We start from the raw sequence: 19,773 nt of genomic DNA, 5'->3' as shown, positions 1-19,773 counted from the left end.
TCAACATATTCCGTGTGAAACTGTAGTTCACGAAAGTGTGTATTTATTAACACATCTCCTGTTTATGATCGTGCATTTGTTCTTAAAAGAAAAAAATACCTACAAAAGGAAGTAGATGACTCAGAAGACACAATGTGCCCATCAATTATTGATTACTATGTTCTATGACCTATCTCTATTGAACATGTATGCTTAGCAGAATTTGCATCTAGTTATACAAAGAAAGGACAAGAACGCAGAAAATCAAGTAGAGCATATGTAATTCGATCTGATAGATATAAAAAATACAAGGACATTGAAAATCACTGTAGAGAGCAATTAATGTGACACTATCCCTATCGAGGAAGTCAAATTGCAATTTGCAAGTTGCATATCTTGCGTTCGAAGAAATAGTCAAGCAAAATGAGCAAAAGTTCAAATTTGCTACAACAACTACATGGGGTGACATAGATGATGCAATGCACACAGTAGAAACAGAAACTGAAGAAATATTTGACATAGATAGTTTGAAATCAAATGAAACAGAAACTATAACATTTAACAAATCGATAGATGACAAATATGAAAACTACAACTTGCAAAATGACTTGGAACATTTGCAAGATACCAAGAAGTTTACTCTACAATCTACAAGGACATATGAAATCGTCAAACAACCACATATACTTGAAGACGTAGAGTAATATGCATTAATGCGACAATTAAACACAGAACAAGCAAGCATAGTTACTGATGTTATAACAAGAAAATTGTACAGACTAGATGAGTTGATCTACCTGTTATTAACAGGAGGTGCAGGAACAGGCAAGACACACACAACCAAGGCAATCTTTAAATCCTTAGTACGCATACACAATGTGGCATTTCCTTATAACCTGTCACAACTAATAGGAATAATCGTTGCATACACAGGAAAAGTTGCCTTTAATGCTGGTGGTGTGACACTAAATTTTGCATTCTATTTGCCCTTTAACAAAACAGATTTCCCCTCACTAAACAATGATAAATTGGACACATTATCAAAGCATTTCCAACAATTGTGTGTACTCCTCATAGATGAGGCATCGCTCATTGGTGGAACAACACTATATCAAATTGATAAGCGCCTGCGACAAATCTTACACACACCAACTTCATACTTTGGTAATGTTGACACGATATTCTCTGGTGATCTTTACCAGGCAAACCCAGTCATAGACTCTATGATCTTTGAAAACCCAAAAATCAACAAAAAAAAAATTCCATATGAGTTTTGGTGAGAGAAAATAAAATGTTATCAATTGCACATAGCCATGCGCCAAAAAGACCCATTGTTCATTGATGTACTAAATAGGATGAGATTAAACATGCAAACAGATGAAGATATTGCTTATGTAAACAATAAATGCTATAGGATCCCACCTTCAAGCCCAGTTTTCCCATACATTTTCTATCACAACAAAGATGTCCATATTCACAATGTGAAAATGCTTTCCCTAACAAAGGGGGAACAAATAATGCTTGTTGCAATTGACAACTACAAGATTCCTGGATCGAGTTATTTTGCTTGTGATAAAGAAATCTCATTGCCATCAACAATTACTGTTAAACAGAACATGTTAGTTGAACTATCTGCAGGAAATTACAATACAAACGATGGATTGGTTAATGGTGTTGAAGGGATTTTCAAATCCTATTCATCTAATAACAACAGGCCTAAGATTGTCTAGATAGAATTTTCAGACCCAGAAATTGGGAAACAACAAAGAAGCAAATTCGAACAACTATAAGACATAAATATATTGCCAAATTGGACACCAATCTTTCGAATTGAAAAATTGCTAGCAATGTCTCGTAAAAAATTACAAATTACAATTCGAAAACAATTTCCAATCTAATTACCCTGTGCACGAACAATACACTGAACACAAGGGTTGACATTGGATCAACTTTCATTTGACCCAACTAGTGTCACAAAACATGGTCTAGTCTACACTGCATTATCACGTGTTAGAACTATTGACTCACTATACTTGATTAACAAATTTACACAACAAAACTTCCATGTCAAAAACAAAATAATCAATGAGATGGCACGGCTAGAAACAATTGGTGCATGAAACTAGAATTCGCAAAGAAGAAATATGTTAACAAGGATGTTTTATCAATTGCAAGCCTAAACACATGTAGTCTACGTGCACATCTTAGTGACGTGATTCATCGCAATGACTTAATGGACAAAATGATTCTCTGTTTTCAAGAAACTCATTTGTACACTCCACCAATAGTCAAAGAATTCTTATCATTCAATCTTTCCATTGCACATTCTACACATGGAATTCTTACTTGCATAAACAAAAAAATACCTATTAGAGCAACAAAGACATTTTGGAAAAACAAAACAGAGCTTACGCTAATTGACATGTACTTTCAACGGCCAATTTGTTTAATGAACATTTATGCAGCACCATTTGAACAAGTATCCATGATAATGCAAATAATTAAGGAATCAAAATTGCAACTACATATATTGATTGTGTTTTTTTAGTTGTTGGTGATTTCAACATTGACATAGAACAAGAAACAGCTCGTAGAAAGCTCTTTTTACAATTTATGGAAATGGAAAACTTACATGAAATAACAATCAAACTATCTCTGCACCAAAAAATAGTAATAGACCATATCTAGACAACTTTGCCTAAAAAACAGTGTGAAATAAATGTAACATGGGCTTATTGGTCTGACCACAACATGTTCTATGCACTACTACAGCTCTAACGACCCTTAGTACAAACCAATTTTAGCGTGTAGCAAAATCAAAGTAGCATTGATATACAAGTTTCTCTACAATTTGCTAAACTTCATATTCAAACAAATGTTGTGTTATGCGAGCAATATCAATCTCCAATGGCCATACTAAAAGTCTATTTCTTGTAGCTTCCTTGTAACACTCTATGAAAACTAATCTAGGTATGCAACGACACATAGAATAACATTATGCACAAATTTATTATTACATGGAACACATTTTGTTTGTAAACCTAATAGCTTGTACTCCTGTTGTACAGATAACTAATATGAAAAGACAACACGAAGAAGTAACTCCTCCACAGGCTTGCTCTCTCTCAGAGACTTGCAACGTCTCAGAGACTGATAAACAGATAATTAATATGAAAAGACAACACAAAGAAGTAACTGCTCTAGAGGCATGCTGTCTCTCAGAGACTTGCAACGTCTCAGAAACTAATAAAAAGTAACTAAATAACCTTCAAATCTATTCTTACAAGTTTTGTAGTACAAACATAATGTTAATTCAGATTCTTTAATATTGTTCTACTGGCAGAAAAAGGAAAATAAATCTGAAATAAGAGCTAAGCATCAACTATGCACACCGATCACAATACAGGAGTTGAGAGGCCTGAAACTGGGAACTATCTTTCACGGTCAGATTCCTGTAATATACAAAACACTAGTCGATCAAGTACACAGAATTCAATTGTTACGTGCTCACCTAGTGGATAGCAAAGGGAATATGACAATCACATTGAATGTGCCACATAACCTGATTTCTACTATTGAAGCCAAACTTGTAGTCGGCCAGGCAATTTGTATCAGAGATTTCAAGATCTCTCCCAAAACCGTTTATGACCATGGACACTATACGTGCATACTTGTTCTACATGAGAAAAGCATCCTGGAAACAATCCCACCCATCTGTACCCAATACACATTTGTACCGACAATGACTATTAGCCAACTCACAAGCACAACAACTGCATTCACAATCGGTACAATAGCTGGTCTTGTAACAGGTGCAAAAGAAATAAGTAGTCAATATGTGCTAACTATCAAGGATGACCCATCTCAAAAAGACAAATCTACGGTATATAAAAATTCAATCATTTATTATTTTTAACATTTAAATCATCTATACTTTTTAATGTTTACTTAAAAGCAATTACATTTAACACTAGTACATTTTGCAACTCAGGTTCATCTTTTCAGTACATTTCAAGCAATTTTCAAATCCATACAACAACAAATTTCGAAACAAGAAGCACCAATGATGCTATTTCGAAATCTTGTCAGAGGAAAAGATCATTACGCACTTGCAGATCCACCTTCATTACAGCCGTCACTTCAAATAGACTACTTGCAAACCTCAGTAAACTAACTACGTCAACAACAAAGGTTCTTTCATAGTGCATAAAATATATATTATAATTCTTTATTTGTTGTTCTCGTAAATTATGCTCGTTCATTTAACGTCCTCTTAGCATTTTTATTAGAATATCTAACGCTGGACCTGTACTGAAACATGGACCAGGTTAAAGGAATGTTGACGATAGCAAACATACATGCAGAACCTTTTGTTACAATCTGCAACAATTGCTCTCTGCCTGCAGATACATTTGGAACAGTTTTCATGGATCAACTTAATTGTTCCACATGCAGAAAGTTAACCACATATCGACGCAGTTTATAATTGAATTGCATTATCCAAACAGAGGCAAATGTTCAGTACAAGTGCATTCTAAAAGACAGTTTGCTGCTCGAACTTTGTCCATCTTTAATAGGTCTGACATATGAAAAATATCTAGAAGACGTTGCTGATGTTACATACAGTTTATGAGATTTCCACGTACACAGCAACTTTCTGTTGGATAGTTCGGATGTCATTGTCCGTACAGATTGACATATTTTATCCTCTGTAGGATTTGACTTTTCCAGTTTTCATGGTGTATTTCTCTCCAATCAGAAGCACGCGCTAGGAGTGCCTCATCTCCTAGATGGCTTCATAGACACAGTTGATGTATATAGTCACTATAGTCACTTTCAGATGCACATTTAAGGGTTACAACTAATGTTCTTGTTCTTGTAATAATTAGGCTCTCTTGTAAAGATGTTTTACTGGCAGCAACTTTGTTTGCACTATCAAAAGACAAACGAGGTGAATGGTAGCAATCACTTGATTGTTGCATTGTTGAGATATCATGCTGTGAGGGTCATGCAAAAATACCCTTGTTACACTTGCATGTTTTCGTTTTGATTCATGTAGCTGAAACCATAAGGGATATGTAAACAAACCATTTGCTTGAATGACTTAGTAGTTAATTAATTGATTCGACAAAAAAGCAGGAGAAGCAAGAGGATATGAACCAATGGCCCTTTTCATAGCTTAGATAGCCAAATTACCTTTTTGAAAGTGTTTTAATGTAACATCAAATCTCTCTTACATCTGAAAAACACTTATATCTTGTCCATGTTACTAGTAGCCTGCTTCTATGAATCCAAGGTAATGAAGCTAACTAAGCTTAACCTATGTAATAACCTAAGCTTATGTACTTTATATCTATACCTATTACAGTAAGTGTGTTTAGTCATTTACACATGTTTATGGCCACGTGTTCATACCTGTACATATTATGGAATTCTCTATAGCTAAGATCTGAGCAATATAAGTAATTAGCCTTGAATACCGCTCTTTATTCATCATAGTACTTAATGGGTGGGCATGATTTCCTTCAACTTAACCAATGTGCAAGTCATAAAGAGTGTGTTTGAATGCTACTTGTGTGCCTGTCATGCACTTTACTTTCCATCAATTACCAACTCACTGTCTTCTGTAGGGTTTCGGTCCAACCATTGCTATGAGTATTATAGCTTTTTGGCCAAATAAGAAAGTATGTCATTCCTATAAAGTTCAACCCTTCATATCACTGAATGTGGTAGAATTTTAATTAGAACTTGTATTCTAGACAGTAATAATTTAGTTGAACCTTCTTTCCTTTATCTTTTTACTTCTGCTAATTTTGAAAAATTGTTTTTAGTTGCTTTTTTGGTGTGAAAATTGAAATTTGCCAAGGCTTATTATTAATTATATTTTGTGTCTTTTCTAACCTTTCCACTTTGTGTCAACAATTAAACCAGAAAATCATGACCCGACATTGGGTTTAGGCTTATGTTTCTGAATTTTCTTACGCATGTTGCATGATATAGAGGTCAACTCCTAGAACTTGTTTTTGCATTATTATATGTGGTGTATAATAAGTTCTTTAAGCGACTGTTGCTTGTATTTTCAGGATATCAAGTATTGTTCTCTTGGTGGCCATTTGATTTTCAGGATATCAAGTATTGTTCTCTTGGTGGCCATTTGGCCTTTAAGCAATTGTTGCTTGTATTTTCAGGATATCAAGTATTGTTCTCTTGGTGGCCATTTGGCCACTTCTTTGTAAGCTAATATTTAGAAGAGATTTATGTCGCCACTTTCTCCTCAGTGGTTTGTACAAAATCTCATCAAGAAGCAACTTTATTAACAAGGAAACACTCAGTTAATCTCACTTTAAAGTAACTTCAATTCTGAAGGTCATGTTTGCTCTTGTTGGTTGCATATGGCTTTCATTTCACGCATTAAACATACTTACATTGTAGGATATAAGGAGGCATGGTTGGAAAAGCTATGGATTTTTCTTTGGTGTCTTTTAATTGAAAATTTCCAAAGCTTATTACCAATTATATTTTGTGTCTTTTCTAACCTTTCCACCTTGTGTCAGCAATTAAAGAAGAAAATCATGACCCGACATTGTGTTTAGGCTTATGTTTCTGAATTTTCTTACGCATGTTGCATGATAGAGATGTCAACTGTCGGAACTTTTTTTTGCATTATTATATGTTGTGTATAATAAGTTCTTTAAGCGAATGTTGCTTGTATTTTCAGGATATCAAGTATTTCCTTCAACTCAACCAATGTGCAAGTCATAAAGACTGCCTTTGAATGCTACTTGTGTGCCTGTCATGCACTTTACCTTCCATCAATTACCAACTCACTGTCTTCTGTAGGGTTCTGGCCAACCATTGCTGTGAGTCTTACAAATTTTTAGAAAAAGAAGATAGTCTGCCATTCCTATAAATTTTAACCCTCCATCTCACTGAAAGTGATCCAATTTGAATTAGAGCTTGTATTCTAGACAGTAATAATTTTGTTCAACCTTCTTTCCTTCATGTTTATACTCCTGCTAATTTTGAAATATTGGTTTTAGTTTATTTTTTGGTGTCAAAATTGAAATTAGCCAAGCCTTATTATTAATTATATTTTGTGTCTTTTCTAACCTTTCCACTTAGTGTTAGCAATTAAACAAGAAAATCATGACCCAACATTGCGTTTAGGCTTATGTTTCTGAATTTTCTTAGGCATGTTGCATGATAAAGAGGTCAACTGCTGGAACTTGTTTTCATGTAGCTTGAAGATGGGGACATCATTTGTTTTTAGAGATCTCTAGCTACATCAAGGTCTGCAAATTTCAAATTTCAAGCTTGAAATCACTTAATGCAGTGACTAATTTAGACCCATCCTTTCTGTAGTGTTCACCCTTAGGTAGATATCCTATCTTCAATAAATTTGGCTGGTTAAAATTATGTTCTTGTGGGCACAAGGGCCAAAATTAGATTGTGAAGCACAAGCCAATGTGGTAGCACATGTTAGTGCTCTTACTGAAGCTTATGTGAAGCACATATCAATCTGTCTCTTAGCTTGCCGGTGCTTAGAAAGCAGTTGCAAAAATACATGGGGCAGCTATGATTGTAGCTACAAAGGTGACCTTCTGTATATTAGAGACCATGCTACCTGCATAAGTAAGTAGTTCAGTCATCTGCATTAGAGTCTTATACATGGAGGCACAATAAAATAGAATATATCTAGTATTACGTAGTGTGATTTATAAGAAAGGGCTTTAATTACACTTGTTGTCTGAACATGTCTTTCATACACTCATTACTTGTCCAGTCTAGCCAATTGTTTATTAGAATAGCTTGGACCCAATCTACCACCAAGATTTCATTTTAGATCTGCCCCCGATGTCGGATACATCACCTAATTTCCCATTTACTTTTGTCGTCACATACATCATTTCATATGCCATCTGCCTCCGATGTCAGACAAATCACTTAATTGCACCGATTGCTCACTTAACGTAACCTTTTCGTTTTATGGCAATCATTAAATACTAGCCTGCTCCAATAAATACTCCTCATATTGGATTATATCCCCTCCAATCTGATCTGCAAGTATTTCAGATCCATTCGAAATCAATCCGTATATGTACTTACTTCTGCACGTGTCAGGAATTTATCTCGCATTCAACTCTTGTGATCTTGCATGCCTTTCCTTATTTGGTTGTACAGTAAAATATTCTCAAAAACCCAGTTCCGTTCACACTTAAAACTAGCTTGCAAACACCTTGAACTCTTTTATAAATTGGCAAAAGAAATGCCTAATCTCTCGCTTACAAAACAAAACCACCTTCTGCACCTAGATATTGACATACATCTCTCCGCTTCACATGACATGGAATCCATTAGCATAAGCCAACTTACTCAACTTGCGGCATTGCTTCTCTTAGCACTTTTTCTCATGACTCTTCTGATTATTGACATCGTAAAAGCAGAAACACAAAGAAAAAAGAAACCAAGAGAACAATAACATCTCGAACAAAGAGCATATGAACCTACAACAAGTACTTGGCATGATTATGGAGTATATTTGAGTTACAGATCACATCTTTGTGGAGAGATAGTAAAAATTCTGAATCTCAGGCCTATTTTTGCATTATTTTACGCGTTGTCTTAATTCCCTGCTTCCTTTTCTGTTACAGGTCTACGACGGATGCTTCAAATATGCATTTGGATCTGCCATGGTGGTGAAACTCTCATTTTTTATGCTTCTATCGTCTCTGCTGGGATGCTGATGATTACAAAACTAGAATATCAAGCTGACAAAGGAGATGCACTGCAGACTTCCCTGATTGGAAATAACAGCGCTCTAGTGGCAGCCAGTATTCGAATGAAGCCAAAGCTTGAGAGTAAAAATGTCACATAGGATGACAGAGTTAAAGATGATTTTAAGATCGTTGAATCTAAAGAATCTAAACTAAGGACTGATAAATGTATCATTGATGCTAGTATTCCCTTCAAGGGAACTACCGTATGCAAGTTTCCAGTTTTGTTTGGCAGCAATTGCAGTTATCAATTGTTTGAGATAGTTTTGTATATATATGAAAACTTTCTGAAAAGAGTATCAGTCTGCTTGATAGGTCTAATGTCTTAATTGTTAGCATTCGTGATTGTCTTGTATTCTTCACATGTTACAGTCTATCATAAGAAATTCTTATTTTCAAGGTCAAATGTAAGCTTCAAGGCAGTTTTCATGTTACTGGTGTCTTGAATTGATGATATGCTAGCATTAAGCATCGATTATGCTTTATGTAAACACAAATTCTTTGTCCAAATATAGTCATCCGTTGTGTGGTGTACGATTTATGCCTACCTACCTAAAGCATGGACTACGGGGGTACCTTTTAAATTTTCCATGGTCTCGTGCATTCCTTTCATTAGTTTGATCATGAAACAATGGGCATTTGGATTGTAGACACTTTGTTGGCTATGCTAGGAAATACATCAAATTTGATAGCAACATTGCAGGAGAATGATCTTCTTTTTGTCTTACGGGTACTCAGCCAGAATTGATATTGAATCACCAGCCATAGAATCAAACCCAGACCACTGGGACCATAGAAGCTAAGGGAGTGTGAAGCTTTGGAAAGCCTAAAGAACTCAGATTCTCCAAGCTCATGAAATATTGCCAGAGAGTTTCAATCATATATACCCTCCCAAACAAAATCAGGGGTTTGTTTGTAAGTTAATCCCACTTTCAAATTCCTTCCTCGTCATTCTCATTTCACACAGTACCTGTACTTAGCCTTAGTGATTGCTTTAGTGCTTCATATGTTATTTGTGAGCACTACATTTTCAAGCTTGAAACTTGGATCCCATGAGTGTATTAAAGCTTAGATGCGTTCGCTTCAGCACTGCAGTTATAAAATGGGTGTAATTCAATGGTTTAATAGCACACAAATTTACTTGTTGCATGTGTTAGCGCTTAAATCTACCTTAGGCTGAAACAAGGTAAGACTCAAGGCTACATCAAACCATGCTTAGCCTCGTAGCTAGCCCTACGAGGACAGGAGAGGGCTCTCTCCGGTCAATCTCGGCAAAAGGTAATCAAAGAGGCTCGAGATGACTGAATTGATGACTAATTTTAGGCTAGGTATGAAGTACAAGGACTATGGAATTTATTTCTTGAAGTTTTGTTGAATTCAAGGGAAGGACAATTTTGGGTGTAGGGACGAGGCACAGCTTTTGCAGAGTTCTACTTGGGGCAAGATAGGCGATTGTTTTGATGTCTTTAAAGTGATTGAATGAATAGAATTAATAGGTGAGGAGCTAAGGAGAGAAAGGAAGTCTCAATTATTCTCCTTAAACTGAAGAAAACATGGAAAATTAAACAAATTTAAAGGCAGAGCATAGCAAATTTATGGATTCTACCTTAACACTTCATTTGTTTAATTGCAGAAGATTAAATAAGGAAAGCGGTACACATACACAACTTACAAGTACTGAGAGAAACACACCATCAACACATAAGGCCACATGAATCCCAAATAGTGTTGCAAAACCCTGGTCTATCCTTTGCCAAAAATGCAGATAAAATATGTACAATAGTGTATCAAGCTATTCCCAAGAGTCTAACCCTAAAAAATACTAAGAAAATACATAATATAGGCAAGCTAACACATTCACTTACCTCTAGGGGTCGAGCTCATCATCCTAGGAGCTATTTCAACCAATTCTAAACAAAGCACTACAATCTAAGCAGTCAAAACAACTTGCCTCTATAAGCTAGGAAACCAATTCATTCATTAAATTTTTGATATTTTATGAATGAATCATCTAGAATAGGTAAATAAGTGTCAAGTAAACATAAATTTCCATTAATTACATCAAGAAGGGTGAAAAATACCATCACAAGTCAAAACTGGTCAAACTGGCTACGTTTCCCGAGTTGAAGATGAAAATTGTGCCAAAAAACCCTCATGCGCCGCGTGCCTGAGCCCTATGCGTTGTGCACCTTTCCACCTACATTTGGGGAACTTCGCGGCATTCAAATTGAGCTCAGGTTGCCTTGTTGGAAAGCCCTAGATGTCTACTTTACAACCCAGGTGGCATTTTCCAATTTGATGTCCATTTGCCCCTCCAAAAGTGCATTCTCCCAAGGTTGCTTCCTGTGTGTCCAAAAAGGGGCAGTGAGGTCATTGTTTGCATGTTTTTTGACCTTTTGGGGACCGAAACCTTGATGAAATGCCTTGGAAATAGCTGATTAGGTATATTTAATCATGAAAAATCGAAAAATGCAAACCATTTTTGATTTGGACCTCTCAATGTTATGGGTCGCACACTGTGCACTACGCGTTGAGCCAAAAAACCTATTTTTTAGAGCCAAAAATTCAAAATTGACAAAATTTCTTCCAAATTCCTTGAAATTTGGGCTGGGGTTCCCCAATCAAGTACTATTCTCAGCCAAAGAGGCTTCGACCAAAATCCAAAGACGATCAAGCTCCTTTTGTCTTTTTTGTTTCTTGACCGCTTTCTTCAATTTTGCCTTAAGACTCCTAATTCGCGCCTTGCAAACTAGGTTCCGGAGCTTGTAATGCATAGCCATGTGTTTCAATAATGCATTGTCTCTATTGGCCTTTTTCAGCTTTTCCTTCAAGTAGATGTTGACCCTCTCGAGATTAGCCTCTCGATCCTCATTTACCTGTTGTTCTAGAGAGGTGAACTCAATTTCTCTATGTTGGGCAGCTTGGCGATTCTCACGGATGCTTTGTAGCTTTATGATCACATGTTGGTCCTCAAGTTGTTTATTCCGCTACTCTAGACACCTGATATATTGGGTCTTCTCTGATTCTGAAGCTGTCTCATCATCATGAATAGTAACAAAACCTGAAGGCCTCTCCTCATGCTTGGGCTTCTTGCCCTTATCCTGTACCTGCAGTGCTATTGTCGAAAGCGAGGCCCCTTCCACACGAGGTGTAGATAACACTCGCTGTGTTGATGAAGTCAACGAGACCCCTTCCACCCCGAGTGGAGATAGTACTCGTCATGTAGATGCAAATAAGGCCCTGTAGCCTCACTGGTATGTCACATATGGAGGAGCACTTATATGCTCAGTCTCGGGAATGTCTGGCTTGTGTGAAGGTCCTCCCTCATCATGAACTATCTCGAGAGGTGGCTGTAATGCTGCAAAGTAATAACGAGAGATGAAATCTTCCCAAGTAATGCCCTGCTGTGCCAACTAATGCATCACTAAGATTTTAATCAATGCATAATGATAGATGCTCTTATGATGATGTGCTAGGCTCTTCCTTTGTACTAAAGGCACCATCCTTTCTATGTTGCGACATATGAAAAATGAGATGTTCATCATACGTATCCTTGTGAAATGAATTAACAAACGAACATGGTACGCATAGAGTCATGAGGATCTGCCCTCGCAATGGAAATATCGAATGATGAGTTTCATCAATGGTGCATACTCATCCTTTAGGAATCTGAAAGGAAAAACTGCACTCAAATGTCTTATATACCCAGGCTTGATATATGGCTCATAGTAGAATCTGTCTAACTGCTGGCGTTTACTCCATTCCTCCCCTACATTTGGTATCCCAGTGGCCTGAGCAATAGTCTCGGGTGACAAGGTGAAATTCACTCCGGCAAGGTTTACATGACCATCCTGCAAATGTAGAACAAATAAACGGACTAGTTCCCGATGATGCTAGATTTGTGAGATCCGCTCACAGTATTCAAAACATGATTGATACCGAAAACAGTCCATTGCAAGTGGACAGGCTTGCAATTGAGCCAAAGAGGTAGGCTCCTCCCTAACATGTTGTCCACTTTTGACACCTTTGTGATACCTCTGTGGCACATTAGGTACATTTACCTCCGATGTAGAGTCATTATCATTATCCTGCTCATATACTGACTCTGTCTCTGACATGTTCTTTAAAAACAAGTTAGCTGGAATATATATATGCTGATATACAGTGCAAAATTGACTGCATACTTTTTCTTTTTCTCAAAATGCTGTGACCAAGGGGACACAAATATACAAGGGAATTGTTAAGAAAGGGAAAACATTAGGGAAATGGGAAAAATGGAAATAAAACAAGGAACTTAGGGAAGGGAAGGGGCATGGAAATCTTGAAGTTTTAGGGTTTGGGATGAGGTAGGGAATATATGTTTGTAGTAGGAGGGAGGGGTTAGGATTTGAGGGATGATAGTGTAGGGCTCTATGAGGAATTATTGGGGAAAATATTGGTGAATATAGGGGATGGGAAACAAAGGAAATAGGAAAACCTTGGCAACATTTCTTTTTGAAAACCCTACAGCAATCTTGGCATTTAAATCCTTACAGCAAATTAATGGACAAGGAGGGCTTTTACACTTGGTTTTTTCATGGAAAATATAGCATAATTTCTTTACATAAACCTTTCAAAACCAGGAATGAGTCGTGGATAAAAGCCTACCTGTGATTTGATGCGTGAGAAGAGGTGTTTGCGTGTGTTTTGGACAAAGTCTGGTTATAAACTTCAATGCGCCACGTGCCTCACCCAATGTGCCGCGCGCTCCTGATGCGCTGCACGCATGTAAGATAGCACTAGAATTTGTCCCCTGATGCACCGCGCGCCACTGATGCGCCGCGCGCCCAACCTGATGCATCACACGCCCTAGAAACGGCCCAATTTGCTCACAAACTCACAAAATCGCCTGAGAATAATGCTCTTTTCTCTTGGAATGTGGAATGGGTTGCAAATGAGGAGAAATATCTTCATATAGACTCCTTGTTGATTTTTCCTTAACCCAAAACCCATTTTCTTATGTTTGGTTGTTGACACTTTTTCAAAATTAATAGGCTCTGACGTTTTTGGTTTCCCCTTTTAAAATTGGTTGAAATAATGACTTTCTTTGATAATTTTTTGTAGGGATAGCTCTGACATGCTCTGGCAAGGGAGACCAAGGCTGCACTTGAACGATTGAAGAACTGAAAATTTTAACAATTTTTACAAAAATGAGATGGCGACTTATCTTCAAAACAGAGTTTTGAAGAGAAGTCCTAATTCAGGTGTAGAATGATGAAAATTATTGAAGTGATGATCTATCAAAGACATCCCTCTAGCCTGCTGGTCTTCTAAGACTTTTCAAGACAAAATTGATTCAACCCTAGACCTAAGTCGTCAAAATCTAAAACATGATTGTAAATGACCTTTGAAGACTTATTTTAATAAACAGGCCTGAACCAGTAGTGCCAAGCATGAGGGGAATGAGTGACACAACCCGCTCCATCATAGTTATGGCATGCCTAACGAAATGCAACTGATCAAAACTGATGGGACACCTAATCATGAAATGCAAAAGAGCTTTGATCCATGACGGAGGGATAACTAGACCGACTCTAACAGCATGATGCTATATGACTATAGTCAGGTGTCATGCATGATTTGGTATTATCGCCAGATTAGTATATTGATTTTATCAGTCGCATTGTGGGCTTTGATGTTTACAGATTGTTGTGGGCAGAGTTGGTAATTAAGTGCTCACAAATGAAGCTGGAGAAGTTACAAGGTAGTTATTACTCCATGTTGGCTTTCATGCAATATTAAACAAATGTCAAAAATGAGGTTTTCAAATGTGATTAACTACCAGGTTCTGAAAAGCATAATGATGAGGCATCCATTCAATCCCTATCACACTCTTATGGTGTTAAGATTAGACTATATTTTCTTCAAGCTTGATAGCTGGCTAGCTTCCATGCTTTCATTCCTGCTTAAGTGTGCATTGAGTGTGGATTTCAAATTCATTCTTGTGTAGTCCGTTGTCTTTTTCTTCTGTCAGTTTATCCTTTTAGTCTATGGTTTATACTTTACTGTATATATGTATGGAAGCCAAGAAATAGAATGGGACTGAACTCTGAGAATGAGAGGCAACCAATCTAGAGAAAAAATAAAATGCCCAACAACAAAAGATGGCCTACACAAAAAACAACCCCAATAAGATTGAAAGCCTAGCACAAAACCCCCAATAAGATGGAAATCCTGGCACAATAGCACCCTAGAGATCCCAGAAGTTGCATCTTTCATTAAATGCTAATGTATAACTGTCTCTGCTAATGGTTATTTAGTAACTGCATGTCTGCTTGTCAGTAATATTTACGTCCTTAATTATAGATTTGCATGATATGGCCTTCACTTCATCCTGCATGGTCTAGGAATCGTATAAACATTTGCTTTCCCAGATATTATTTCCCTTTCTAGGCTTTGTTATTTGTAATTTCCCTTTTATCGCAACTACTAATTTTACGGTTTCTAAATGTGAACCTAAACCATCATGATTAATAGGCTGAATAAAAATGACAGAAGTTAAAGTGATATAGAAGATGTTATTGTGCAAACAGAGTTGAAACATTTTTTTTAGATCTGTTTAATGATGGAGGGTTGGGGATGTAGATTGGTGTACTGTTTGATCTGAATGACTATGCTGACTGCTTCTTCTCAAATACTATACAGATAACAGGCTTGGTAGCTACTTGACAGACAAACATTTCATCATGCATCTGAGAATGAACTCAAATACGGTGCTCACAAATGAAGCTGGAGAAGTTACAAGGTAGCTATTACTCCATTTTGGCTTTCATGCAATATTAAACAAATGTCAGAAATGAGGTTTTCAAATGTGATTAACTACCAAGTTCTGAAAAGCATAATGATGAGGCATCCAGTCAATCCCTATCACACTCTTACGGTGTTAAGATTACACTAAATTTGCTTCAAGCTTGACAGCTGGCTGGCTTCGATTCTTTTATTCCTGCTTAAGTGTGCATTACGTGTGGATTTCAAATTCATTCTTGTGTAGTCTGTTGTCTTTTTCTTTTGTCAGTTTATCCTTTTAGTCTATGGTTTATACTTTACTGTATATATGTATGGCAACCAAGAAACAGAATGGGACTGAACTCTGAGAATGAGAGTCAACACAAACATTTCATCATGCATCCGAGAATGAACTCAAATACGGTCCTGGAACACCCCAGTGAATTTAGAGACGGTAATGAGAACAAAACTTGGCCTCAGTTGCAACTTATGGCTGGCACCTACACAAGTTGTGACTTTCATTAAATGCTAATGTATAGTTGTCTCTACTGATGGTTATTTAGTAACTGCATGTCTGCTTGTGAGTAATCTTTACCTCCTCAATTATAGATTTGCATGATATGGCCTTCACTTGGTGCTGCATGGTCTAGGAATCGTATAAACATTTGCAAACAGTGTTGAAACAATTTTTTTTAGTTCTATTTAATGATGGAGGGTTGGGGATGTAGATTGGTGTACTGCTTGATCTAATAAGTTTTGAGTATGAATTATCAACAATACTCATAGATATCGACACTAATCACTTAGCAATGTATCAAACCCAGACTTAGATACTTTCACTAACTTGAAACATTTCTTTTTAGTTCTATTTAATGATGGTTTTATCTGAATGACTATGCTGACTGCTTTTTATCAAATACTATACAGATTAAGCGAGGTTTTTCTAATTGCTAGCTGGTTTTCTTGAGCTAGAACGGGAGCTTGGGAGCTTGTAAGCTGGGGCACTGGATGGGGAGTCGATCATGCTGAACAGCTAAAAGAGTTGGTAGCAATAGATTGCTCATTTATCTGGAAAAGAATTTGAGAGAGATCGATACTATTTAGTAACTGCATGACTGCTTGTGAGTAATCTTTGCAAACAGATTTGAAACATTTTTCATTAGTTCTACTTAATGATGGTTTGACCTAAATGACTATGATGACTTCTTTTTATCAAATACTATACAGATTAACCGAGGGTTTGCTGATTTCTGGCTGGTTTTCTTGAGCTGGCTGGGGAGCTTGGGAGCTTGTAAGCTGGGGCACTGGATGGGGAGCCAATTGTGCTGAACAACTAAAAGAGTTGGTAGCAACGAAGTGCTCATTTATCTGGAAAAGAATTTGAGAGAGATCGATACTAGTACTTAGACTTTTAACTTGATGCAGGGACTTGCTGCCTCACAACTTCCCTTGTTTGTATAAATTTCTTCTATATTTATTTCTGTTTTAGTTGCACTCATTCGAATAAAATAACCATTTCTTCATCAATTTATCCACCACAACAACGCTATGTTCTCACATTTTTTTTGGAAAACCAATGATAAAACCAATAATTACTAGCTCTCATTTCTATTATAATAATGAAATTTGATATGAAAAACCTGATAGATGTTTATGTAACTTTCACCTTATGACACTATAAATATTGTTATTTATGAAATTTTTCCATTGCTAACTAAAATTATTAATTCATCACTCACGAATACTTTTTAATTTGAAGGGTGTCGTAAAGATAAAACGTTATGAATTTCATTCTAAGTGAACTTATAATCTGTGTCTAAAAAAATGTATCCTAGTATCCCATGCAATATAACAACTTTCATGTAAATTTCTACTATATTTGTTTCCTTATGAGTTGTTTTAATTGGAATAAATGGATAGTATTTATTAATTTATATAGTATGACCTGATAGATTCATTGCCCCCACATTTTTTGCTAATCCAACGACAAAACTAATAGCTACTAACTCCCAGTTCTATTCTAGTAATGGAATTGGACATGAAAAACATGATTGATGTCCATGCAACATTTACACATTGGTATCCTATACGTCTTTTTATGTATAAAATGGTATTTGTTTCCAAAGTATTGATTACTCACTATCACAATGGTCTTTTGGTATGTAGAGTGTCATAAATATAAGGCAATATGAATTTCATTTTAAATGAGTTTATTTCTTTTTTCTACTTACGAGCAGAGGAATTAAAAATTTGTCTACGCTTATGTTGGTGTGACATGTAACCCTTTTGTACACTATCACTATAATTTCTAGGAGAAAGTATCAGTACATAGATTAATATATAAATCAAGAAAATTTAAACCTTTGATTACATACTTATGGTTTATAATATAAGAATTATCAATAATGTTTCTTGTAAAAATAAATTGTCACATAGATTAATGGATAAATCAAGAAATTTTAAACCTTTGATCACATACTTTATATAATTGTTCATAATATAAGAATCACTAATAATATTTCTCAGAGAAATAAATTAGTATAAATTATACTTTATATAATCATTCATAACATAAGAATCACCAATAATATTTCTTGCAGAAATAGAATAGTATATTCAACTTAAATATTATAAAATTTATTTTATGCACAAGAACTCCATCTTCCTCTGCCTTATACCTTTCATATTTATATTCTATTTTATTACTGCAACCCTTCGAATATTTGAAGGTAGTGCTCATCTATCATAAGAGATTAAATAATTATATTCATTCAATTTGATTTATATGGTAATTGTTGTAGCATGAATTCCATGTGATATTGATTGAGTGTGTTAGTAATCTCTCTGTTGATTTATTGATTTAATGTGATTTATGCCAAAACCAAATTCTCAAAAAAATATAGATTTTTTTTTACTAGAATTCATGTTTTTTTGGGAGTTCTGCAACTTAAAAAAGGTTTGAAGTCGGCACCAAGTCTAGTCTTAGGGTTCTATGGCGGGTCATGCAGGGGGAGCGCCACTCCCTCCTATAGTCAAGTCGTCACGGAGGGAGGCATGGAAGCAAAAGGGAAGTAGTTCAAAATACCAATGGAAAAGAGATCCGATGCAAAAGGCAAGGAAACATAGGGAACTAATGAGATCCAAAATAAGGAAGCAAAACAACGGATAACGAATCAAGAAAGGGAGAAGGAAGACAGTAGCAGGAAAATGCCTCACACGGGAAATACGGGAGTCTGCAAACCCAGATCGAGGATCATCCTCAGGGTCATATTAAGTGATCCAGCGATTCAACTGCACAGGGACCATATGAAAGAACACGCGATCATCTGCAAGTTTACGGGGTTATGGCCAATGGAGAAAGCTTTATACATCTGAATCAGGAGCCATTGGAAACCCAAGGGAGAAACACATTTGCATCTCGGTTCTAAGGGATTCTTCACAGTGGTGTTTGCGAGCTTAGAGGAAAAAGATAGAGTGTTTGAAGGGGGACCCTACTTCTACGTTGCAGCAGGAATCTACATGTGCCCATGGATGATGAAATTTGTTCCAGAACATGAAACATTCACATCTGTACTGGTTTGGATTAGACTATACTCATTACCTTTGGACTACTGGCTACCAGAGTCCTTGAAAACTATCAGAAACAAGCTGGGGAATTTTCTGAAAATATCAGAGGCAACTCTCAAAGGTAAATATACCTCCTTCACCTGAATATGTGTGGAAATGGATCTATCTAGAGCCCTCTCGGAAGACATAATCTTAGAATTTTATGTTGAGGAATGGGTGCAAACGATAGAATATGAGCACATACCATTCAGATGCCGCAAATGTCATGAACATGGACATCTATTCAGAGACTATCCCACAAAAAAGGTAGAAAACAACGGGAAAACCTCGGTGGACAAAGATCATGAGGGTTTCACCAAGGTTGGGAGTAAAGGGAAAGGGGGTAAAAGATCGCATAAGAAAACAAGTGAAGACAAACAAACAAAACACAATAGTTTCAAAATCTTCGAGGATATGGAGGAGAGCATGGAGACAGCCTAGGATAAGGAGAACGTCCCCAAAGAGCAAGATATGTAAGCTAAAATGGAGGACATCCCAGTAAACAACCAATAGATAGAGGAGATACAAAACTGCATGGAGATCAGCAAGGACCATGAGATGAATCCAAGTGAGATAGGTATGGTGGATCGTGAACTACAAGAGATTCTAGAAAGGGAAAATCTCAATCTAGAACAATTTCTGGAGCGAG

The sequence above is a fragment of the Pinus tabuliformis genome, chromosome 8 (assembly GCF_031772625.1).
Source record: "Pinus tabuliformis cultivar Carrire ecotype Pingquan chromosome 8, CPIR1, whole genome shotgun sequence".
Classification (NCBI taxonomy): Eukaryota; Viridiplantae; Streptophyta; class Pinopsida; order Pinales; family Pinaceae; genus Pinus; species Pinus tabuliformis.
The sequence above is the reverse complement of the archived record's forward strand: the minus strand, read 5'-3'. Positions refer to the sequence as shown.